Here is a 25,796-nt window from a genome sequence, read left to right as displayed (position 1 = left end):
CCTTCCTGCCCTTTGAAGCCCCAAACCACACACTCCACTTTCCCCTTAGTTCAGGGTGGCATATAAGCCTCAATGGCTGCACTTGTTTAGGGGTCTCCTTTTCTTATGAACTCTCATATGTACATACTTAATCAATTTGTTTACTCTCCCCCTGTTAATCTGTCTCCTATCAATTTGATTGTTAGACTACTCAGAAGAATTTAGAAGGGTAGAAGAAAAATTATTTTTCCTCTCCTAGACCTCAGTTTATCTTTTAACACAGCTAAAGATTTCAGAATAGCACTTTTCCTTCTAAGGTTTTGAAAAAGTCTCTATTATGTGTTCTCAGGTGGGGAAGAATAGACTCTAATTTAATTTACTTAAAGAGATAAATATATCTCTTCATCATAGACCTAATGGAACTAGTTCCTCACTGTCAGTGACTACGGCAGGATTTTGCCAGTCCTGGTTGTCCTCAGACCCACTCCTCGCCTTACCCTTATGCCCAATCACAGGGGCCATGTTCCCTGGTCCCTGTGGCAGCAGGCTCCCAGCTGGGTGTGACCAGTGGTGAGACTGGAGGCCAGAAGATTGGAAGGGGGAGACCAAAGGAGAAGGAAGCCTCCATGTTAGTCGGTTAATGGGTTGAAATGTGAAACATGCTGCCTCCAGAACCCGAAGAAATCTATGAGGGAGTGGTACAATTGCAATAATCTGTCCCAAGGGGAATGTCCTGGTATGCCTGGACCACTGGACCTCTAAAAATGTCACTGATGTCATAGGCCACTGAATCTTCACAGGATTTATCTGCCACCCACTGGAGCACAGGTATCTTTTCAAAGTCGCCAACATACTTGCCACCTCCTGTCCATTCAGTCTAATGAAGCCACATATAATAAACCAATGTTATATTCTGCATCTCCAGGTGGTCCAGATCCCTTTGGCCTATGTTATATCAGAGGATGGAAACTTAAGTTAACCCTAGAACAACATCATCAAGGTATACTGCTGTGTCCATTCCACGGGAACACAAACTGCTTCTTATTCTCTGTTCTTTCCAGAATGAAAAAGAGATGCCTTCATCATATCAACAGTCTGTTCCCGAGACCGTGGTAATCTCCGGCAAGGATTCACCTGACACAGCAGACTTCCCCTATTGGGCTCTGAATCTGAAAATTGACTCAGATACAGAAACTGGGCAAGGCATCACGGCTTTTTATTTAGATAGCAGCCCTCATCCTCCTGATGATCCACTCTTGATTTATTTAATTTTATAGATTGAACAATACTCAAAACTCTTATTGGTTATCCACTCACATTAGCCCGTAGACAATCTCTTTAGCCACTTTTATAGCTCTCTATGTGCCAGACTCCCCGGAGTGCCATTCTTCCTTTCTTCTTCTTTCTTTTTTTTTAATTTATTGATTATGCTATTACAGTTGTCCCATTTCCCCCCCCCACTCCACTCCATCCTGCCCACCCCCCTCCCTCCCACATTCCCCCCTATAGTTCATGTCCATGGGTCATACTTGTAAGTTCTTTGGCTTCTACATTTCCTACACTATTTTTACCCTCCCCCTGTCTATTTTCCACCTATCATCTATGCTACTTATTCTCTGTACCTTTACACCCCTCTCCCCCTCCCACTCCCCTGTTGACAACCCTCATGTTCTAGTTGTTTGCCTAGTTTGCTCTTGTTTTTGTTTTATGTGTGGTCGTTAATAACTGTGAGTTTGCTGTCATTTTTACTGTTCCTATTTTTTATCTTCTTTTTCTTAGGTAACTCCCTTTAACATTTCATATAATAAGGGCTTGGTGATGATGAGCTTCTTTAACTTGACCTTATCTGAGAAGCACTTTATCTTCCCTTCCATTCTAAGTGATAGCTTTGCTGGATACAGTAAGCTTGGATGTAGGTCCTTGCCTTTCATGACTTGGAATACTTCTTGCCAGCCCCTTCTTGCCTGTAAGGCCTCTTTGGAGAAATCAGCTGACAGTCTTATGGGAAGTCCTTTGTAGGTAACTGTGTCCTTTTCTCTTGCTGCGTCTAAGATTCTCTCCTTCTGTTTCATCTTGGCTAATGTAATTATGATGTGCCTTGGTGTGTTCCTCCTTGGGTCCAGCTTCTTTGGGACTCTCTGAGCTTCCTGGACTTCCTGGAAGTCTATTTCCTTTGCCAGATGAGGGAAGTTCTCCTTCATTATTTGTTCCAATAAGTTTTCAATTGTTTGTTGTTCATCTTCTCCTTCTGGCACCCCTATAATTCGGATGTTGGCACGTTTCAAGCTGTCCTGGAGGTTCCTAAGCCTCTCCTCATTTTTCCGAATTCTTGTTTCTTCATTCTTTTCTGGTTGGATGTTTCTTTCTTCCTTCTGGTCCACACCATTGATTTGAGTCCCAGTTTCCTTCCCATCACTATTGGTTCCCTGTACATTTTCCTTTGTTTCTCTTAGCATAGGCTTCATTTTTTCATCTGTTTTTCGAACAGATTCAACCAATTCTGTGAGCGTCTTGATAACCAGTGTTTTGAACTGTGCATCTGATAGGTTGGCTATCTCTTCCTCGCTTAGTTGTATTTTTTCTGGAGCTTTGAAGTGTTCTGTCATTTGGGCCATTTTTTTTTTTTTTTTTTTTTTTGTCTTGGCGCGTCTGTTATTTCAAGGGGCAGAGCCTTAGGTATTCACCGGGGCGGGGTAACGCTGGTGGCTGCGCTGTGATGCTGTACGTGGGGGAGGGGCCGAGAGGGAGCAATGGCACCCGCCTCACTCTCCTCCGGATTTCAATCTTTCACTCTGCTACCCACAATCAAACTGGACCCCTCTGGTGCTGGTTCCTGAGTGGGTGGGTCTGTGCACACTCTAAGCCCCTGTGGGTCTCTCCAACAACCTCTCCTGTGAGGCTAGGAGTCTCTCCTGCTGCTGCCCCAATGCCCACAGGCGTTTTCAATCAGAGGTTTGAGGCTTTATTCCCCGCCCCCCCTCCCCCACCCCATGCTGGAGCCCTGGGTTGCGTGGTCTGCTTTGCTCCCCGCCGTTCATCTGGTTTATCTGTGGGCGAATGTGGTGCCACAGGGTGCTACCCGCTGCTCTGCCTGCCCCGTTCTCCGCCACTCTGATTCCGGCCCTCTGGGTTTATCTGTGCGAATGTGGGGCCACAGGGTCTGCTAGTGCTCGGACTGCCTGCGCCATTTGTCCCACACTCCGCTAGTCTCAGTCCCGCCACAGCCACGTGAGTCCTCTCCACCCCAGTACCCGTCTCCGCCCCTCCTACCAGTCTGGATGAATGTTTATTTTCTATTTCCTTGGTGTCAGTCCCCCTTGCTGTTCAATTCTCTGTCAGTTCTGGTTGTGGGAGGAGGCGCAGTGTGTCTACCTAGGCCACCATCTTGGTTCTCCATGCCTTTCTTCTTCTTATAACTACAACCACTTTGCTCCTGAGGATTTAGTCCTACCAGCTGGCCTCTGTTACTTTAAGATCCTATCATCTCTATGGCTATGGGAGGAGAGCTCAGCCTTGTGACAACATAGCTTACCCTGTAGCCCTGTCCTACAGAAGACAGTCACCACTAACAGATACAATCATTTAAGATAGGCACTCAGTGATTCTGGTGCCCCTTTTACCAGCACATTCCATGTCACGTCAGAAGTTGAGGCACTGCCTGGATTCCTCTGCAGAACATAGTCAGAAGGTAGACTTTTCAGACACATATCCATGCTAGAGTTTACGTATCTCTGAGCCTTTGGGCCCTTCACTGTCTTCGAAAGCAGTCTGAACATTCCATTTCACCTTCCAAAGCTTCCTGCACCAAGTTAACACTATTTCCGTGGGGGTTAAGTCCCGTGTTACAGAGAACACTCTCATATCCATAAATTCTTCTTTACTGAACATTGTTATCTCACCACTATTATTCAGGATCTTTAGGATCCAGTCCCATATACATTCTCTCAGCTCCTGCCATTAATGTTGGCTAGATCCTGCAGCTCCTTTAGTATATGGTCCATTTCTTCCTTTAGCGGCTAAAAAAATGCGAGGTTATTTTTTTTACCTAACCCTAATAATTAGTCTGGTGGCCAGGAGGGGAAGTGGGGGTAGATTACAAGGAGGGGGTGCATATTGTATTACAAGGTAAAGGCCTCTACATTATCTTTACATCAAGGAGGATCATGGCCTTTAACAGGAAGGAGAGGACTAAAAACAAAATCTCAAATCTCTCAGAGTTAATGCTCCTTCCTCTGTTCTGGGCTTATTTCATTATGCCCCCCCACACTAAAAGCCAAGATCCTTTGGCCTAGGAATTGAATCTGTTTCTTTTATATATACCACCTGCCAATGCCCTAGACAAACTTGATGGATGAACAAGGAATTTGGCCTTCAAATTACAGGAGTTTCCTATAATTTTGTAAAGTTCTTATAGCTTTAGGAGACCCATTAAACATGGGAGAAAAGTGTAGTCCATTAATACGTGACCAGCACTGTGGGGTGGGGGAAGCCCAAATGTATGTGTTAGGTATAGATCTCAAGGTATGTTCATGGAAGAAAACCTGGAGGCCTGGTGGGGAGGTGTTGGAGGAATATGTGGAGAAAAAAATTAAAGATTAGGAATGACTGATATACCAGGAAATTGAGGGAGAGATGTGGGACAATGAGGAGTGACCATACCTGTGGGTGGTCTTGACCTTTTAAAATAGGTGGTGGTTTTCATTCCTATGCTTACCCCACCCCCATCCATACATTCCTCAGCTATTTTTATTTTATCATTGCTTCAGTCCATTGTTTCTTGAAGATTTCTTCTTTTTTAAGATTTTATTTATTTATTTATTTTTAGAGAGAGGGAAGGAGAGGGAGAAAGAGGAGAGAAATGTTGAAGATTTCTTCATAAAATGAAAATACCCCTGGGAAGCATTTAGCTCTAGTCAGTTAACATTTTAGTTACCAATTAAGCCAGAATATAAATGCCAAATCCTAAAGGATATGGAGTATAGTGGTTTGTTTTACACATTAACTCAGCTAGACTACTGTCCCCAGTTATTCAATCAAATATTCATTTAGGTGTTACAGTAAAGGTATTTTGTAGATGTGAATTCAATCCATAATCAATTGACTTGAAGAGATATAATCCTAAACAATCTAGGTGGGAATGGTTCAATCATTAAAAGGTTTTATGAGCAGAATCGAGGCTTCTCTGAAGAAATTCCTCTAATAACAGCTTCAGCTGGTGCTGGAGAGTCTCAGTCTGCCTTTTCTGATGGCCTACTCTACCAGTGTGCCTTGCCAGCTGCCACAATCACGTAAGCCTATTCTCTGCAATAAATCACTTAACATATATCCCCTACTGGTTCTGTTTCTCTGGTTGAACCCTACTAAGAGCCGGGGGTTAGGCAATGGAGGCTTGCGTGAAGAAATAAAGGAAGAGGAGCAGGCAGCAAATGGAGTGCTGACTAGGGAGTGAATGTGACACTTCTGCGTAAGGCAGGCTTTCTTTGGGAAAATAACAGAAACGTCAGAAAAGACAGAAACCAGAGAGCACAGAGTGCGGAGTAAAGAAAGGTAGAAATGGTGGGGAGGCTGCACCACAAACTCACTCTTCATCAGCAGCTTTAGTTATTGGCAGCAAGGGGAGTGCAGAGGGAGTATTGACTTTCTAATGGAACCTAGTATCTGAAGACTGTGTGGAAGTTATTCCTCAGAACAGCACACGCTCGCTTTGGCTTCTTTGTGCATTTCCATTCTTGCCTTTGCAGCTAATGCTTCCAGACTCACCCACAAAGTCAAAGGCACCTGAAAATAAAAAAAAAGAGAGAGAGCAGAGAGGGAATCAGGTTCCTTGTATATATAGAGTGTTTTTCCAAATACCATGCATGAATAATTCTCCCAAATTTTCCAGAAACTAGTACAAATTCTAGACTCTTTATTGAATAACTCAGAAGCAAGAATACAATCTAAAGTAGGACAAATAGGATGTTCAGAAAAATACACACTTAAATAAGGAAATTAGTAGAAAGATGACAAAGTATATGAGCTTTGAAAGAAAGAAGAAAATGACCCTTGATGACTCTAAGCAGGCAACTACTCAGCATAAAACCAGGAATAAGCAAAAAGTTAGAGATCCAAAACTGGACAGACTTAAAACTGAACCTAAAATTAAAGGAACTGACAATTGAATGAGAAATATAAAATAAAATAAAATAAGCTAGTACGCTAGAATTTTTCATATAGAAATTACATGAAAATAAGTTGAAATAGAAAATCTTTGCAGTAAAAATTTCTTCTGAAAGGAACAAACTACTGATACAATAACATGGATAAATCTCAAAAACAGTAGGCTAAATAAAAGACAACTATACAATGTAAACTGTGTAAATCCTTTTACATAAAGTTCTAGAACAGAAAAGACTGGTCTATGGTGGAAACTAATAAAAACAATAGTTAGTTCTAAGGGGTAAGAAAGGGATTGGCTAGAATGGACAAGGAGGAACTTTCTAGGGCAATGATTAGTCATCAGGGAAATACAAATTAAATGCAAGTTAGAACTACAATGAATTACTCCAGTGAAAACTATGCACAAGCAAGGAGCTGTGGATGGCCTTTCACTGCTGAGGGTAGCCTCTGCTTAATGTCAACAAAATATGGAAGCCCTTAGTCCTATAACCACAAGAACCCAAACTCTGCGTGAGCCCAGAAACAGAACTGTCCCCAGTGGAACCTGGGATGACACCGTATCCCTGAGCAATGCCTTGAGTGCAGACTCATTTGAGCCACAAAGTTTGTGGTAATACTGTTTTCAGCAAAGCTACTAATGTAGAGGTTTCATATTTTGTAACAAATAGATTAAAAGTGAGAAATATAGATTTTTTCCATAAAATAAGGGACACATTTTCACAAAAAACTTTATTGATTTAGATGTTTTGAGTATGTCGACTGTCTCCCACATAGTATAACATTGATTGTTCTCAATTAATGTCTCTATTTGATTGCTATCACCTTTAACTGGTCTACCCAACCATGGAACACCATCCAGTGAGGAATCTCTAGCACAAAACTTTACAAACCACTTTTGACACATTCAATCAGTCACAGCACCTTCTCCATATATTGCACAAATCTTTTTTTGGATTTCAGTTATGTTTTTACCTTTCCTGACATAATAAAGCATAATATGCCAAAAATGTTGTGTATTTTCTGCCATCTTCAATATGAAAATAGCTATACAAAAATTCACCAATTTTGATAAGATTTTTAAAATGCACACTGATGTGACAGCTGTCACAATACAATCTAACAAAATTGTTTCAAATAACGTTAGAGATAACTAAGTGTTACTAGAGCCATCATATGGATAAAACCAAATGAACTTTTTGGCCAACCCAATACAAGGATAGGCTATGATCAATGGAATAGATTTAAGAGTCCAGGAATATACCCCCACACATTGTGGTCAAATGCTTTTTAATTCACATCTAAAAAGAGACCAAGACAACTCAATAGGAAAAGAACAGCCTTTTCAATAAATGATGCTTTCAACAAATATCCATCCTCATGCAAAACAATCAGTTTGGACCCTTACCTCACACCATACACAAAAATTAACTCAAAGTGTATTATAGGCCTGCATGTAATAGCTATACCTATAAAACTCTTAGAAAGAAACATAGGTTAAAATATTCATGACTTTGGATTAGGTACTGATTTCTTAGGACAGAAAACACAAGTAAAGAAAATAGGTAAGTTGGAATTCATCAAAATTATGAAAAACCTGATACTACCAAATGTTGGTGAGGATGAGGAGTGATCTTTCATACTTTTCTAATGGAGACATAAAATGATATAAGCACTTTGGAAAATGGTAGTTTCTATCATAGATCTATCCCTTAGCACAGCAAATCCATTACTAGGTATTTACCTAAGAGAATGATGAATACCTATGAAAATTATTTTTATGGAGAATATTGTTGACTGAGTAGCCTTAATGCAAGGAAGTTTCTCAGCAAGATGACAAGAAAGAAGTGCTGGTGCTGCCTATTTGGGAAAAGAGTTAAAGCTAAGGATCCCACATTGGAAGTCTTTATCATAACCCAGCTATCAAGAATGGTAGAAAGTTAGAATGATGTTTTTAAAAAGGAAAAACTGATATTTAGACCGCGCAACCCAGGGCTCCCGCTCGGGGAAATAAAGCCTCAAACCTCTGATTGAAAACGCCCAAGGGGGTTGGGGCAGCAGCAGGAGAAAATCCCAGCCTCACAGGAGAGGTCGTTGAAGAGACCCACAGGGGCCTAGGGTGTGTACTAGCCCACCCACTCAGGAACCAGCACCAGAGGGGCCCAGTTGATTGTGGATAGTGGAGTTAAAGACTGAAATCCAATGGAGAGGGGAGCAGGTGCTGCCATTGCTCCCTCTCAGCCCCTCCCCCACGTACAGCCTCACAGCCCAGCAACCAGCATTACCCCGCCCCGGGGAACACCTAAGGCTCTGCCCCTTTAAGTAACAGACCCGCCAAGACAAAAAAAAAAAAAACGCCCAAATGACAGAACACTTCAAAGCTCCAGAAAAAATACAACTAAGCGAGGAAGAGATAGCCAACCTATCAGATGCACAGTTCAAAACACTGGTTATCAAGACGCTCACAGAATTGGTTGAATCTATTCGAAAAACAGATGAAAAAATGAAGGCTATGCTAAGGGAAACAAAGGAAAATGGACAGGGAACCAATAGTGATGGGAAGGAAACTGGGACTCCAATCAACGGTGTGGACCAGAAGGAAGAAAGAAACATCCAACCAGAAAAGAATGAAGAAACAAGAATTCGGAAAAATGAGGAGAGGCTTAGGAACCTCCAGGACAGCTTGAAACGTGCCAACATCCGAATTATAGGGGTGCCAGAAGGAGAAGATGAACAACAAACAATTGAAAACTTATTGGAACAAGTAATGAAGGAGAACTTCCCTCATCTGGCAAAGGAAATAGACTTCCAGGAAGTCCAGGAAGCTCAGAGAGTCCCAAAGAAGCTGGACCCAAGGAGGAACACACCAAGGCACATCATAATTACATTAGCCAAGATGAAACAGAAGGAGAGAATCTTAGACGCAGCAAGAGAAAAGGACACAGTTACCTACAAAGGACTTCCCATAAGACTGTCAGCTGATTTCTCCAAAGAGGCCTTACAGGCAAGAAGGGGCTGGCAAGAAGTATTCCAAGTCATGAAAGGCAAGGGCCTACATCCAAGATTACTCTATCCAGAAAAGCTTGCATTTAGAATGGAAGGGAAGATAAAGTGCTTCTCAGATAAGGTCAAGTTCAAGAAGTTCATCAGCACCAAGCCCTTATTATATGAAATGTTAAAGGGAGTTACCTAAGAAAAAGAAGATAAAAAAATAGGAACAGTAAAAATGACAGCAAACTCACAGTGATTAACGACCACACCTAAAACAAAAACAAGAGGAAACTAGGCAAACAACTAGAACAGGAACAGAACCATAGAGATGGAGATCACATGGAGGGTTGTCAATAGGGGAGTGGGAGGGGGAGAGGGGGGAAAAGGTATAGAGAATAAGTAGCATAGAAGATAGGTGGAAAATAGACAGGGAGAGGGTAAGAACAGTGTAGGAAATGTAGAAGCCAAAGAACTCATAAGTATGACCCATGGACATGAACTATAGGGGGGGAATGTGGGAGGGAGGAGGTTGGCAGGATGGAGTGGAGTGAGGGGGGGGGGAATGGGACAACTGTAATAGCATAATCAATAAATATATTTTTTTAAAAAAAGAAAAATAAAAACTGATATTTATTGAGCACTTAGTACAGGTAGTCACCATTTTATATGGTTAATCTCATTTAAACCCCACCAGAATCATAGGAGTAAATACAACAGTAATGTTGTCTTCATTTTACAAATGGAGGAAACTCAGAGAGGTTAGAGGCTTGCCCATGGTCATCCAGGTAAATACGTGATTGTACATGGCATGGTTAAAAGAAGTGTGTTTGTCTCCTTTATCTTTGGGTTTCCAATGTCTAGAACCTATTGACTATATAAAGAATGAATGAATGAACTAATGAATGGTGGAAGCACTTCATTGTGTGACCTCAGACAACATACTAGTATCTCTATTCTACACTAACTCTAAGTAATTTTTAAGACATGAATTTATAATTCAAGGTTTTATTTTGCATGTAGACATTATACAGCTTTACCTTTGATGAGCCAGTGAAATTGTTCTTTCAAAATTCTAAAATGCAAGCAGGACCCCTAAAATTAACTGACTAAGAATGTAATGATTACTTGGAGTCAGTAGTAATTACTGTCCTACTCTATCAGCTAGGTAAATGCACCTGATGGTACCAGAGGCATTTAAAATACTAGTTGCTATAACAGATACACCCTACAGTCTCCAAGTCTTAACTAATTAAATGTTTATTTCTCCTTCAACATACAGTCCTGTAGGGGTGAGCAGGTTGTAAGGGTTAAAGCAGAGGCTTTACATGGTCAATCATGGCCCCATGCTCCTTCTATTGTATGTCTGTGCCCTACTCTAGGTTCTCAGAGTTCTTTCCATTAACCTGGTAGATTGGAAAAGAAATGAAGATTACTTGTACTTTTTATGGGGCAGACTTGGAAATGGCACATATCACTTTTTAATGTTTTATGGCCAGAACTCAGTCCAAAGGCCTCACCTAATTGCAAGGTATATGCCTGAAGAAAGGAGAGGGGGACTCTCAAAACCCAACAAAAGAAGGATGTTATGCCTACTATGACATCTAGAATATGATATAGCTCTTTAAAATAGACCAAATATTTATTGATATAATGAAAATACCAAATAAAATTAAATTATAAAGGAGAAGAAAACAATAGGCATAAATGGATCACAACTAGGTAAAAATATGTGTATATTTATTGGTAATGCAAAAGTATCATAATATTTTAATATCTAAATTTCAATGCAGAGAGGGAAAAAAGAGTACAAACTTAGTCCATAATTGGGCTTAATCTGAAATGGGTATAACAGGAGTCAATAGTTACTGATGGCTGTATAACAAACTACCTCCAAACCATTTTATGGGTCATGAATTTAAGCAGGACTCACCTGGAGAAATCTGTTCCCTTGACAGAGGACATATGGCATTCATCTGGCATATGGAGTGTTCTGGACAGTCCAAGATCGTTTCATTCAGATGTCTAGTATCCTGGCCAGAAGACCAAGCTAAGAGGGAACTGCTGGCTAGAGCATCTATACATGGCTTCTCCGGGTAGATGGAATTCTTACATAACATCAGGATTTCTGGAAATCAAGGGTGGCTATACTTTCGAGTCCATCAAACAAACAGACTTTAAATGAAAAACTGCTGCAGAAAAACAATAACAACATTATATAATGAGGAAATGTCAATCACCAGAAATATATAACAATGATAAATATATATGCACCCAACATCAGAGCACTTAAATATGTCAAGGAAACTGACAGAACTGGGGGGAGAGATAGACAGCAATACAGTAAAAGACTTCAGTTCCCCACCTTCAATAACAGAACCTCCAGATAAAATGTCAACATTGTTGAGGCTATTCAGGGACATTTATAGTTCCATATAAATTTCTGAAATGTTTGCTCTATATCTGTGAAATATGTCTTTGGTATTTTTATAGGAATTGCATTGAATCTATAAATTACTTTGGGTATATGGACATTTTGATGATGTTAATTTTTCAATCCATGAATATGGTATATGCTTTCATTTATTTGTGTCTTCCTTAATTTCTTTCTTCACTGTTCTGTAGTTTCCTGAGTAGAGGTCTTTTACCTCCTTGGTTAGGTTTATTCCTAGGTACTTTATTTTTCTTGTTGCTATAGCAAATGAGATCTTTTTTCCTAATTTCTGTTTCTGATATTTCATTGTTGGTATACAAAAATGCCTTCTATTTCTGAATATTGACTTTGTATCCTGCTGTTTTGCCAAACTCACTTATTAGGTCCAAAATAGCCTCACCAATCTTGAGAAAGAAGAACAAAGTAGGAGGGATCACAATATCTGATATCAAACTATACTACAAGGCCACAGTAATCAAAACAGCCTGGTACTGGCATAAGAACACACACAGAAATCAATGGAACAGAATAGACAGCCCAGAAATAAACCATCTCTATAGTCAATTAATATTCAACAAATAGAGCAGGAGCATAAAATGGAGGAAAAATAGCCTCTTCAACAAATGGTGTTGGGAGATCTGGACAGCTACATGCAAAAAAAATGAAACTCAACCACCAACTTACACCATACACAAAAATAAACTCAAGATGGATAAAAGGCTTAAAAATTATTTGCAATACCATAAAAGTCCAGAAGAGAACTTAGGCAGGAAAATTTCAGATATTCCATGCAGCAATATTTTCACCAATATATCCCCTAGAGCAAGGGACATAAAGGAAAGAATAAACAAATGGGACTTCATCAAAATAAAAAGCTTCTGCACAGCCAAAGAAAACATCAGCAAAATGAAAAGAGAACCAACTATATGGGAAAAATGTTTTCCAATAATACCTCGGACATTCCTCAAAATACATAAAGAACTCACATGATTCCACACCAGGAAGACAAACAATCCAGTTAAAAAATGGGCAAAGGACCTGAACAGAACTTCTCCAAGATGGACATACAAAAGGTCCACAGACATATGAAAGGATGCTCAACTAGTCATCAGAGAGATGGAAATTAAAAACACAATGAGATACCACTTCACACCTGTCAGAATGGCCATCATAAACAAATCAACAAACAACGAGTGTTGCCAAGGCTATGGAGGACAGTGCCCAAGGGCACACTGTTGCTGGGAATTCAGACTGGTACAGCCACTGTGGAAAACACTAGGGAACTTCCTCAGAAAACTAAAAATGGAACTGTGTTTTGACCTGGCAATTCCACTGCTGGGATTATACCCTAAGAATCCTGAGACACGAGTTCAAAAGAACCTACACACCCCAATGTTCATAGCAGTGCAATTTACAATTGTCAAGTGCTGGAAACAGCCTAAGTGCCCATCAGCAAATGAGTGGACAAAAAAACTGTGGTACTTTTACACAATGGAATACTATGCAGCAGAAAGAAAGAAGGAGCTCCTACACTTTGTGACAGCATGGATAGAACTGGAGAGCATTATGCTAAGTGAAATAATCCAGGTGTTGAGGAACAAATACTATATGATCTCACCTATAAGTGGAACCTAATCAACAAATCAAATAAGGGAGCAAAATAGAACCAGAGACTTGGAAATAAAGAGCAAACAGACAGTAACCAGAGGGGAGGAGAGAAGGGGATAGATAACAGGGGAAAGAAGGAGAAGGGTCAAGTCAAGGAACACATATAAAGGACCCATGGACAAAGACAATGGTGGGGGGAGGATTAAATGTGGGAGATGGGGGGGGTGGGTAGGGCAGGGGAGAATAATGGGGGAAAACTAGAGACAAATGTACTTGAACAACAATAATTTAAAAAAAGATAAACAAGAAAACAGAGAACTTGAATAACAGCATAGATCAAATTGACCTAACAGACACACACCGAACATTCTACCCAACAGCAGCAGAATACGCATTCTTCTCCAGGACACACTGTCCTTTCTCTAGGAAGAGGCCACATGTTAGGTCACAAAACAAGTCTTAACAAATCTAAAAAGATTGAAATCATACCAAGTACTTTTCCAACCACAATGGGATAAAACTAGAAATCAACAATAAAGGAAAACTGGAAAAATCACACTTTTGAACAACCACTGTGTCAAAGAATAAATAAAAAAGGAAATTAGAAAGAATCTCAAGACAAAAATGAAAACACAACATCCCAATACTTATTCAGCAGTCTATACTTAATACCGAAGCAGTACTAAAAGGGCAATAAATGCCTACATTAAAAAAGAAGAAAGGTCTCAAATAAACAACCCAATTTTACACTTCAAAGCTAAAAAAAAAAAAAACTCATTCTAAGTTAGTAAAAGGATGGAAATAACAAAAATTAAAGCAGAGATAAATGAAATAGAAAAAGAAATGCAGTAGAAAAAATCAACAAAACTGCGAGTAAATATTTTTAAAAAGATAAATAATACCAACAAACCCTTAGAGAAAGTAAGGTAAAAAGAGAATACACAAATAAAATCAGAAATGGAAGAAGAGATTTTACAATTGGTATCACAGAATTTTTTTTTAATCACAAAAAGCTTTCAAGAACACTTACACATCAACAAACTACATAAACTAGAAGAAATGGTTCACAACCTACTAAGACTAAACCATGAAGAAATAGAAAGTCTGAAAATATCTGTAACTAGTATGGATATTGAGTCAGTCATCAAAACTCTCCAACAAAGACAACTCTGGAATCAAATGGCTGCACTGGTGAATTCTAGCAAATGGGAAATATATTCCACTTTCTCAGTCACAATAATACCACTCTTGTCATCTTTGTCAAGGGCATAACTATCACTCATATAACTGAATTCAGTTAGAAAAATTACCATTTAAACAAGTCAATTAAGTAGATTGAGGCTGTCAAATTTAAATTGACTGGGAGTTTGCATATTAGTAAAATCTCTGTAATTTTTGGAGTTCATTCTTTTTACTACAAATTTCACAACTTAACTTAAGTTGTATATAAATTTAACTTCTTTCATTTAAAAGAAAAAAAAAGATAGCTCACAGGCCAGTGCAGATGGAACTGGAGAGCATTATGCTAAGTGAAATAAGCCAGGTGGTGAAAACAAATACCATACGATCTCACCTATAAATGGAACCTAATCAACAAAACAAACAAGCAAGCAAAATAGAACCAAAGACATGGGAAGGAAGAACAAATTGACATTAACCAGAGGGGAGGGAGAAGGGGAAGGGTCATCAAGGAAAAAGTTTAAAGGACCCATGGACAAAGACAATGTGGGAGGGGAGGATTGAATGTGAGAGGTGGGTGTGGTTAGGGTGGGGAAGAATAATGGGGGGAAAATGGGGACAAATGTCATTGAACAACAATGAAAAATGCATATGGCTCGTTACCTCCAAACCCTATTATACAGCCAAGTACCTACATGTGCACGAGCGCAGTTGAGAACAGAAGAACTACTCAGTTGAATCTCAAGCCCAAATGGCCAACTTGCAAACTCTGAAGCTAAATAAATGCTTAGTGATTAAAATAAATAAATAAATAAACAAACAAATAAATAAGTAAAATTTAAAAAATTAAGCAAAGTTTTAAAGATAACAATTAAGTTCTAGAGATCTGCTGTACAATATTGTACCCATAGTCAACAAGACTGTATGGTACACTTAAAATTTTGTTAAGCAGGTAAATCTCATGTTGTGTTCTTTCCACAATAAAGTAAAATACAAAAATAACCAAATTGCTAAAAGGATTCTAACAAGTATCAGGGTTAGTAAAGACTCCAAAGAATGGGACGGATACCTTGTTATAATCATCAGATACTGGATTCGGGGATTTGAATCCTGCACACTCCTGATGAGATCTGCTCAAAACCAAGCAGAGGAAGGAAATCTAGCAACATAAAAAGAAACATGAATCAGACTTTTGGTCAGCTCTGTGGTGACACTGAGTCATGAGAGTGGAGCGATTCAATTCACAAACTTCCCTTTTGTGACAATACTAAGGGGCCGAGAACCAGTGAATCTCCTCACTATACGCCAGTGTAAGATCCTGACCCTCGTACACAACATGATGCTACCAAACCTGGCTCCTCCATGACAAAGAAGGAAAAGGGAAGCACTCAAAATCACTTCAGGTTTGAACCTGCAGAATATTCCATACGCATTCATATTCAATGCATGCTTCTTCGAAAAAATCAAACAGTAGAGAGAGGTATAAAAATATATAATAAATAATACAAGTCTCTCTCCTTTCCATTTGGATATCACTTTGATAATATCCTCCCAGTGTGTTATACACATATACAGATCTACCTACACACACACACACATACACACTTAAATAAATGGTATTATCCTAACCATATAATATCATTCTGCAATTTTTTCTTACTTAAAATCTGTATAGATATACTTCATTTTTTTCCATTGCCTGCATAGTATTACATGTCTATTGAAGCAATCACTTAATGATGAATATTTTTTATTTGTTTCTTATATTTTAAAACATTTTTAATTTATAGAAGTGATACTTGCACATGTTTTTAAAATTCAGACTGTACAGAAATGTCTAAAATGAGAAACAGCCCTGGCTGGTGTGGCTCAGTGGATTGAGTGCCGACCTGCGAAACTAGTGGCCACCGCTTCAGTTCCCAGTCAGGACATATGCCTGGGTTTCGAGCCAGGTCCCTGCATGCAAGAGGCAACCACACATTGATATTTCTCCTCCTCTCTTTCTCCCTCCCTTCCCCTCTCTCTAAAAATAAATAAATAAAATCTTTTAAAAAATAAAATGAGAGGAGAACCAAGATGGCGGCGTAGGTAGACACACTGCGCCTCCTCGCACAACCAGAACTGACAGAGAATCGAACAGCAAGGGGGACCAACACCAAGAAAATAGAAAATAACCATTCATCCAGACTGGTAGGAGGGGCGGAGACGGGCACCGGGGTGGAGAGGACTGGCGTGGCTGTGGCGGGACTGAGACTGGCGGAGTGTGGGACAATTGGCGCAGGCAGTCGGAGCACTAGCAGACCCTGCGGCCCCACATCTGCGCAGATAAACCGAGAGGGCCGGACTCAGAGTGGCGGAGAGTGGGGCAGGCGGAACAGCGGGTAGCACCCCGCGGCACCAAATTCGCCCACAGGTAAACCTGACTAACAGCGGGCAACGAAGCAGACCGTGCAACCCAGGGCTCCAGCTCCAGGAAATAAAGCCTCAAACCTCTGATTGAAAGCGCCCCTGGGGGTTGGGGAGGCAGCAGGAGAGACTCCCAGCCTCACAGAAGAGGTTGTTGGAGAGACCCACAGGGGCCTAGAGTGTGCACAGGCCCACTTACTCGGGAACCAGCACCAGAGTGGCCCAGTTTGATTGTGGGTAGCGGAGTGAAAGATTGAAAGCCGGAGGACAGTGAGGACGGCGCCATTGCTCCCGCTCGGCCCCTCCCCCACGTACAGCGCTCGGCCCCTCCCCCACATACAGCGTCACAGCTCAGCGACCAGCATTACTCCGCCCTGGTGAACACCTAAGGCTCCGCCCCTTAAAGTAACAGACACGCCAAGACAAAAAAAAAAAAAAAAAAAAAAATGGCCCAAATGACAGAACACTTCAAAGCTCCAGAAAAAATACAACTAAGCGAGGAAGAGATAGCCAACCTATCGGATGCACAGTTCAAAGCACTGGTTATCAATATGCTCACAGACTTGGTTGAATCTATTCGAAAAACAGATGAAAAAATGAAGCCTATGCTAAGAGAAACAAAGGAAAATGTACAGGGAACCAATAGTGATGAGAAGGAAACTGGGACTCAAATCAATGGTGTGGACCAGAAGGAAGAAACAAACATCCAAACAGAAAAGAATGAAGAAACAAGAACTTGGAAAAATGAGGAGAGGCTTAGGAACCTCCCGGACGCCTTGAAACGTTCCCACATCCGAATTATAGGGGTGCCAGAAGGAGAAGAGGAAGAACAAAAAATTGAAAACTTATTTGAACAAATAATGAAGGAGAACTTCCCTAATCTGGCAAAGGAAATAGACTTCCGGGAAGTACTGGAAGCTCAGAGAGTCCCAAAGAAGCTGGACCCAAGGAGGAACACACCAAGGCACATTATAATTACATTACCCAAGATTAAACGCAAGGACCTACATCCAAGATTACTGTATCCAGCAAAGCTATCACTTAGAATGGAAGGGAAGATAAAGTGCTTCTCAGATAAGGTCAAGTTAAAGAAGCTCATCATCACCAAGCCCTTATTATATGAAATGTTAAAGGGAGTTACCTAAGAAAAAGAAGATAAAAAATTGGAACAGTAAAAATGACAGCAAACTCACAGTTATTAACGGCCACACATAAAACAAAAATGAGAGCAAACTAGGCAAACAACTAGAACATGAGGGTTGTCATTAAGGGAGTGGGAGGGGGAGAGAGGGGGAAAGGTACAGAGAATAAGTAGCATAGATGATAGGTGGAAAATAGACAGGGGGAGGGTAAAAATAGTGTAGGAAATGTAGAAGCCAAAGAACTTATAAGTATGACCTATGGACATGAACTATAGGGGGGGAATGTGGGAGGGAGGGGGGTGGGCAGGATGGAGTGGAGTGGGGGGGAAATGGGACAACTGTAATAGCATAATCAATAAATATATTTAAAAAAAAGACAAAAAAAAAAAGAAATGTTAAAAAATAAAAATAAAAAAAAAATAAAATGAGAAACAATAATCCTCCACCACCCATCCCCACCAACCCCATCACTCCCACACCCATTACTCAGAGGTTTTATGAACAGTTTCTGTTTTAAGTTCTACTGTTGATTGCCACTGGAATTGTATGAAATATATTTATACCTTACCTCTTTTTCTTGATCTATCAACTATAGAGATAACAACAAGAGATGTTATCACTTGACTGCTCATGGTAAAACTTTTCTAATGTCTGGTTTGAATTCATAAATTCAACATATGGATGAAATGAAATATGGCATTTGGCAATTGAACAGTCTCAGTCTGCTGCTACTAATTAGTCATCTTTTGTGGCTGCTACAAATAAGATTTTAGTTATAGAAATCTAGTTTAGTAATAACTTGGATTTAGATACAGATAAACTCCTCCAGGAGATAGAATACCCGAGTTCATATCATGGTCCTGCTGCCAATTAATTTTGTGACTATAAACATATTACCTGACCAAATACTATCCTCATTTCTTATCTCTTCAAATAGGAATAATAACTATCTCACAGATCCAAAAGAGAATCAAATCAAATCATGCCTTTGAAAACAACTAGTAAGCCACAGGGGTATCATTAGTGCCTTTTCCTTTAGCCATCTCTGTCGTTCCTGGAGTGGGTGCTGGCCAGACAGAGAGTTAGATGGACAGGTCCAACCTCAATGTCAGGAATCCTCATGGTACCCTGCTGCTTCTCAGGTTTCAGCCTGTCAGAGATCTGAAAGAATGTGGGTGCCAGCAGGACTGCGAGCTGAAACAACAGTTCAGAGGTTCTAAAGCAAAACCAGAAACTGGAAGCAGAAGAAACAGATGCCTGTTGCCACTGGTGGCAGTGACAGAGACACCATCAATCCCCTCCCCTCCCCAGACTGGAGAAGGATTTAGGTGCCTGACTTGGGGGGACAGGGAGTGTGATGGGAGAAGCCCATGGGTGCAGGCATCCATTGTCTAAGTCTTTGAGATGGCCCCTGGAACCAGATCCTGGGACAGAGAGCAGAAGGGGAGAGAGGAGTTCCTGGCTGCAGATGAAATTATATCATTGCCCTGGGTGACTACACAGTCCAGGAGTACATGAGTCACATGTGAGAGCTCAGACCCAGAAGCCTCTGGAGGCCTCGCTCTGCTCTCTTGAAGTGAGCTTTCATTTTCTAAAAATGAGCTCTCTTGCACTAACTCAACAGTAGACACACGAGGAACGTTTGTTCTGTAATTAATCTAAACATGTCCATAATACAGCTGCTAGCAGTCTCCCGTAAAGGATGGCACTTCACGGTTCTGGAGTACACACCCTTGCTGTGAGTCAGTAAGTGGGCTGATTTTGTCAGACTACAGGCTTGTTCTGGAGGCTCAGGCTGATTAGCCTTTAACTGTGCCCTGTGCTGGATAACGGACAGTTCCATCTGAGATATGGCTGGACGGGAAGGAGCAAGTGTAAGGTCCCCTCAAGATTCAAAATGAGAGAATAAGCCATCCTCTGAAAGTGATTCCAGCAAAAGTTAAATGCAAAGGAAGGAATCAGTTCTCTGTCGAAGTAAAGGAAGAAGCTCGTGAGTAAACAGATTGAGGGTGCTCAAAGATACTCTGGGAGTATTCTTAGGGAGGCGGGACTTTATTGGAGTTGTAATTTAGTAAGTGGAAATCAAATCAATTGTTTTCAGAAAAAGATGTAGAAACAGATATGAATGGTTCAGTCATTTTGTACTGTTAATAGAACAGTAATCTTCTGCGTAACACATTGGTACATTGCAAAAATAATAGTAATCACAGCAATATAGTAGTGAGGTGATGTTCTGGATTTAGACACAGATAAAGTCCTACAACAGCACTGGACTAGGAACCAGAATATCGAGCTTCTATCCAGCCTAAGGCAGCTTAGAGACAGCTAAAGTCTTTCCAAACAAGTCTGAGGAATGGGAGCCCCGCCAAGTCCCACAAGAAGTGGATCTCGGTGGAAATGACCCCAGCACATGCAGCCGTTAAGCCTGGAACCTATTGCTAACTCCCCTTGCTAGGATCCAGGTGTACCCAAGTAGTTTTAAATCAAATTCTCTTTGCATGTTGTATTCCTGGTTAACGTAACTTGAATATCTGGGCTACCTATTTTTATTTCTCTCTACAAATTACTGCATTGTCTTTATATTTTTAAATTTCATATTACAAAAAATTTCAAACACATAGAAGTAAAGGAAATAGTATAATGAATGGATATAATGTATATAATGTATAGTATAAAATACCCATTAACCAGACTTTCCCACACTAAAGATTTTTCCTCACTAAAAACTAAAATATTTTATTTTTTTAAAAAGATTTTATTATTTATTTTTAGAGAGAGGGAAAGAGAGGAAGAGAAACATCCATGTGTGGTTGGCCTCTCATGTGGCCTCCAGTGGGGACCTGGCCCGCAACCCAGGCATGTGCCCTGACTGGGAATGAAACCGGCCACCCTTTGGTTCACAGCCCACACTCAAACCACTGAGATACACCAGCCACGGCAAAACTAAAATATTTTAAAGCAATGCTAGACCCAAGCCATTTCATTCCCAGTTACTGCAGTGTGGATCTCTAAAACGCATCTACACTTTCTTACATACCCACTATATTCTTCTCTGTGTTTACTAGTTTCTGTGAGCCAGGTTGATGGGAGATGAATGTATTCTCAGGGTGCCTACAAACCAAGTTTCTGACTCTTGATGCACAGTGAACTTACTGAGGTAAATGCTGCTGTGAGGACTCTTCTGGTCTCCAGGATGCCTTTATCTGAACATGACTTTAATAATTGAACTACAACCATCCAGGTCTCCTCACTTCTCACATGCATAAGTCTACACATGCTTGTGCCCATGTGCACTCACTGTGCACACATGAACACACACTAAAAAGACTAATGAAGTAACCCCTTCTGCACAGTAAAACAGTCAGTCACTGTAGCAATTCTGGTCGCCATAAGACAAGTGGGGGTGCTAGCTACACAAAGAAACAAGATGCAAAGGTAGCATCTGTGCTGACTTGGAAAAGAGCAAAATGAGAACATCGGAGAGCTAGAAAAGGACCAGCTTGTGGGGAAGGAAACTGAAAACCATATGGCAAAATTCAGCTGGTCCCAAATCATCACTTCTATTTCAGTATATAAGAATCTCATTAATCTACCCCTTGCTTCCACTTCATGCCCAATGTCCTACTCCAGACCATGGGCCCAAGGTAGTAACTTCATAGGAAGTCATTCTCTTTTACTTCCTTTCTTTCCATCTTCCCCACCTACACACTCCCTCCCAAATGTCTCCACCACTAACTCCCCAATGTCTTAATTTTAACAAGGGACACATTACATTTCTGTGGACTAACACATGCACAGTACAAAGCAGAGTGTCTGATATACAGCCTCTGCTATGGTCTAAATGTTTCTGTCCCCCTCAAGTTATGTTAGAATCCTAATGCCCAATGTGATGGTGTTTGGAGGTAGAGCCATTGGGAGGTGATTAGGTCCTGAGGGTGGAGCCATCATAAATGGTGTTAGTATCTTATTTTAAAAAGATCCTGAAGAGCCCCTAGTCCCTTCCACCATGGGAGGACACAATAAGAAGGTGCTGGTGATGAATAAGGAAGAGGGTTCTCACCAGAACATGACAATGCTGATGACTTGCTTAGTCATGGAATTTCTAAGCCTCCAGAGCTATAAGAAATTTCTGTTGTTTATGTGCTACCCAGTCTGTGACATAGCAACCCGAACACAGCCTGTTCAGAAATGCTGGTTGGGTGAATGGGTGGGTGGATGAATAGATGGATAGGCAAGTGGTTTAGATGAAAAAGTAACACTTCAAAACCTACCTGAGTTCTGGTGGAACTCTACTATGGCACTGAGGGATCATTCACCAAAATGGGTAGCCAATAGTAACAACTGGATGTTCGCTCAGATTAGAAAAGTGAGAGGTGACACACACATCTCCCCAACACCATCACCCACCACCAAGCATAAGAATAAGGAAAGAGTCGGAGTGGAAAGATAATAGGCATTTGGCTGGGACAAACCTGAATGCAAATCTTTACTCCACCAGTTTCTAGCTGTGTAAATTTGAACAAGTTGTTTTTAAAATTTCATTTATCCCATGTATAAAATGGGGACAACAGTATCTACTATGCAGGGTTTTTATAAGGATTAAATTAACGTGTATGAAGAGCCCACTTGTTATATGCTCAAAATATTGTTATTTTTATTACATAATAATACTTACTATCATTAAGAAATCTCCAGCCCTGGCTGGTGTAGCTCAGTGGGCTGAGTGTTAGCCTGAAAACTGAAAGGTTGCCAGTTCAATTCCCAGTCAGGGCACATACCTGGGTTGTGGGCCAGGTCTCCAGTTGGGGGCATGCGAGAGGCAACCACACAGTGATGTTTCTCTCCCTTTCTTTCTCCCTCCCTTCTCCTCTCTCAAAAAATAAATAAATAAAATCTTTTAAAAATGTTTTTAAAAAAGAAATCTCTTGAGGGAACATGGGAAGTTATGTTTACTTGTGAAATGGGCAGGCTAAACACAAAATTAACTTAAGAAAAGGATGGCAAAATGGTATCTTTAAAGAGAAGAACTTGACAAATTAATTAAAATTTTGAGGCATAAATACCATGCACATAAAAAGACACTGCTTAATATTATCTACCTTAAGACCTTAAGAAAACATTTGCCAGGGTTCCAAATACAGGTTGAAATAAAAGTTGCTTGAGATTGGAATGTTTTTGTAAGGCAATCAGGAACTAGCTGAAAAGGAAACACTTGATTCCAGCAGGAGAGAATAGAGGACCGAAGTGCCGGCTCCAGGAAAACAGCAAATATATGAAAGGTGCAGTAGTTGCACTGCTAACTCTGGATTTCTCTGAGGAAACAATGCAATTCTCAGGAAGGTGGAGTCGTGTGAGTTTAGGAATCTGGGCAAGTGGTAGTTAGGCATCAGGCCACAGAGTTGACACCAATGAGAGGAAGGGGAAAAGGGAATCAATGTTAATCTAACAGTGACTGGGACAATATGCCAGGCACATTATCTCACTTAAGTCACCTCAACCCAATTATAGTAGTTATTACCCCCATTCTACAGAGGAAAGTGAGGCTGAAAGAGATCATGTAATTGACCTGAGTTCCCTCTGCTAGTAAGGGGGAGGGCTGTCACAGTAACGCCCCAGCCAACAGGCTGAGGTCTCGTGGCTCCAGTTCCTCCACTCAACAAGTGCCTGTTGAGCATCTACTGTGTGCCGGGCACAGGGCCAGGTGCAGGAGATACAGAGTCAACAAAGACACAGTCTTCTACTCTCATGGAATGCAGAGTCTAACAGCGAGTTAGGGGCAGCCATTAGTCAAACAATGCCACTAATAAAGGTAAAATGACAAAGTGAGACATGAGTGCATGTAACCAATGGACTCCTCTAGACTTGGGGCATGATGGGTGCCATGGAGGAGTGGCTCTAGAATTTACCTAGAATTAACTAGGTGAAGGAGTGGTAAAGAAAAGCATTTTAAATGAGGCAACTGAACGTATGACGGCTGCAGTCAGAGTCCCAAACAATGCAAGTTCATAGTGCCTACAGCTCAGGTGAGGGAGAGGGTGAAGACACAGTCAGATTTCCATTCGGAAAAGCTCAAGGTACTTTAACAGGAGCCACTGGGAGGTGTGGGCAGCCACAAAGCAGAGCCTTCTGGAGGGCTATGGGTCCCCAGCTACATCCCACCTTTGTGAGGACAATTGGACTATCTAACTGAAGCTGCTTGAAGAGTATGTTGGGAAGCAGGGGTTCATGGAACTAAGTAAAGAGCCTCCAGCACCTCTGCTAGGATGGGGCTCACTAAGATATGTGTACATGCTCTGAAGGAGGAAGTATGCAGTAATATCTGAACAACACATCCAACTAAAGATGGCTCTAGATCAGCATCAGCAAACTACAGCCCTTGAGCCAAACCCAGCCTGGGCCTGTTTTTGTGAGGCCACAAGAGTGATTTTTAGGGGAGAACCAAGATGGTGGCATAGGTAGACACACTGTGCCTCCTTGCACAACCAGAACTGACAGAAAATCAAACGGCAAGGAAGTCTGACACCAAGGAAATAAAAAATAAACATTCATCCAGACTGGTAGGAGGGGCGGAGAGGACTCGCGTTGCTGTGGCAGGACCGAGACTGGTGGAGTGTGGGACAAACGGGGCAGGCAGTCTGACCACTAGCAGACCCTGCGGCCCCACATTCACGCACAGATAAACCGAGAGGGCCGGACTCAGAGTGGCAGAGAACGGGACAGGCAGAGCAGCGGGTAGCACCTCCCAGCCCCACATTCGCACACAGATAAACCGGACAAACGGTGGGGAGTGAAGTAGACCGCGCAACCCAGGCAAACCTCTGATTGAAAATGCCCGTGGGGGTTGGGGCAGCAGCAGGAGAGACTGCCAGCCTCACAGGAGAGGTCATTGGAGAGACCCACAGGGGACTGGGGCATGCACAAGCCCACCCACTCGGGAACCAGCACCAGAGGGGTCCAATTTGATTGTGGGTAGCAGAGTGAAAGATTGAAATCCGGTGAAGAGTGGACCGGGCGCTATTGCTCCCTTTTGGCCCCTCCCCCAAGTACAGCGTCACAGCACAGCAACCAGCATTACCCCGCCCCGGGGAACACCTAAGGCTCTGCCCCTTAAAGTAACAGATTCGCCAACACACACACACAAAAAAATGGCCCAAATGACAGAACACTTCAAAGCTCCAGAAAAAATACAATTAAGCGAGGAAGAGATAGCCAACCTATCGGATGCACAGTTCAAAACACTGGTTATCAAGACGCTCACAGAATTGGTTGAATTTGTTCGAAAAGTAGATGAAAAAATGAAGCCTATGCTAAGAGAAACAAAGGAAAATGGACAGGGAACCAATAGTGATGCGAAGGAAACTGGGACTCCAATCAATGGTGTGGACCAGAAGGAAGAAAGAAACATCCAACCAGAAAAGAATGAAGAAACAAGAATTCGGAAAAATGAGGAGAGGCTTAGGAACCTCCAGGACAGCTTGAAACGTTCCAACATCCGAATTATAGGGGTGCCAGAAGGAGAAGATGAACAACAAACAATTGAAAACTTATTGGAACAAATAATGACGGAGAACTTCCCTCATCTGGCAAAGGAAATAGACTTCCAGGAAGTCCAGGAAGCTCAGAGAGTCCCAAAGAAGCTGGACCCAAGGAGGAACACACCAAGGCACATCATAATTACATTACCCAAGATGAAACAGAAGGAGAGAATCTTAGACGCAGCAAGAGAAAAGGACACAGTTACCTACAAAGGACTTCCCATAAGACTGTCAGCTGATTTCTCCAAAGAGGCCTTACAGGCAAGAAGGGGCTGGCAAGAAGTATTCCAAGTCATGAAAGGCAAGGGCCTACATCCAAGATTACTCTATCCAGAAAAGCTTGCATTTAGAATGGAAGGGAAGATGAAG

General features: G+C 41.3%; 1 long non-coding RNA gene across 1 annotated transcript; it reads right to left on the bottom strand.

The window, feature by feature from the left end:
• Window positions 1–4,743: 4,743 nt before the first annotated feature.
• Window positions 4,744–15,505, bottom strand: LOC123480494 (uncharacterized). Its single transcript, XR_006656526.2, has 3 exons — window positions 15,414–15,505; window positions 11,057–11,315; window positions 4,744–5,757 (listed from the first exon to the last, which is right to left on the bottom strand). It is a non-coding gene; the product is annotated as an uncharacterized lncRNA (long non-coding RNA).
• Window positions 15,506–25,796: the final 10,291 nt, after the last annotated feature.

The sequence above is a fragment of the Desmodus rotundus genome, chromosome 7, assembly GCF_022682495.2.
Source record: "Desmodus rotundus isolate HL8 chromosome 7, HLdesRot8A.1, whole genome shotgun sequence".
Classification (NCBI taxonomy): domain Eukaryota; kingdom Metazoa; phylum Chordata; class Mammalia; order Chiroptera; family Phyllostomidae; genus Desmodus; species Desmodus rotundus.
The sequence above is the reverse complement of the archived record's forward strand: the minus strand, read 5'-3'. Positions and strand labels throughout refer to the sequence as shown.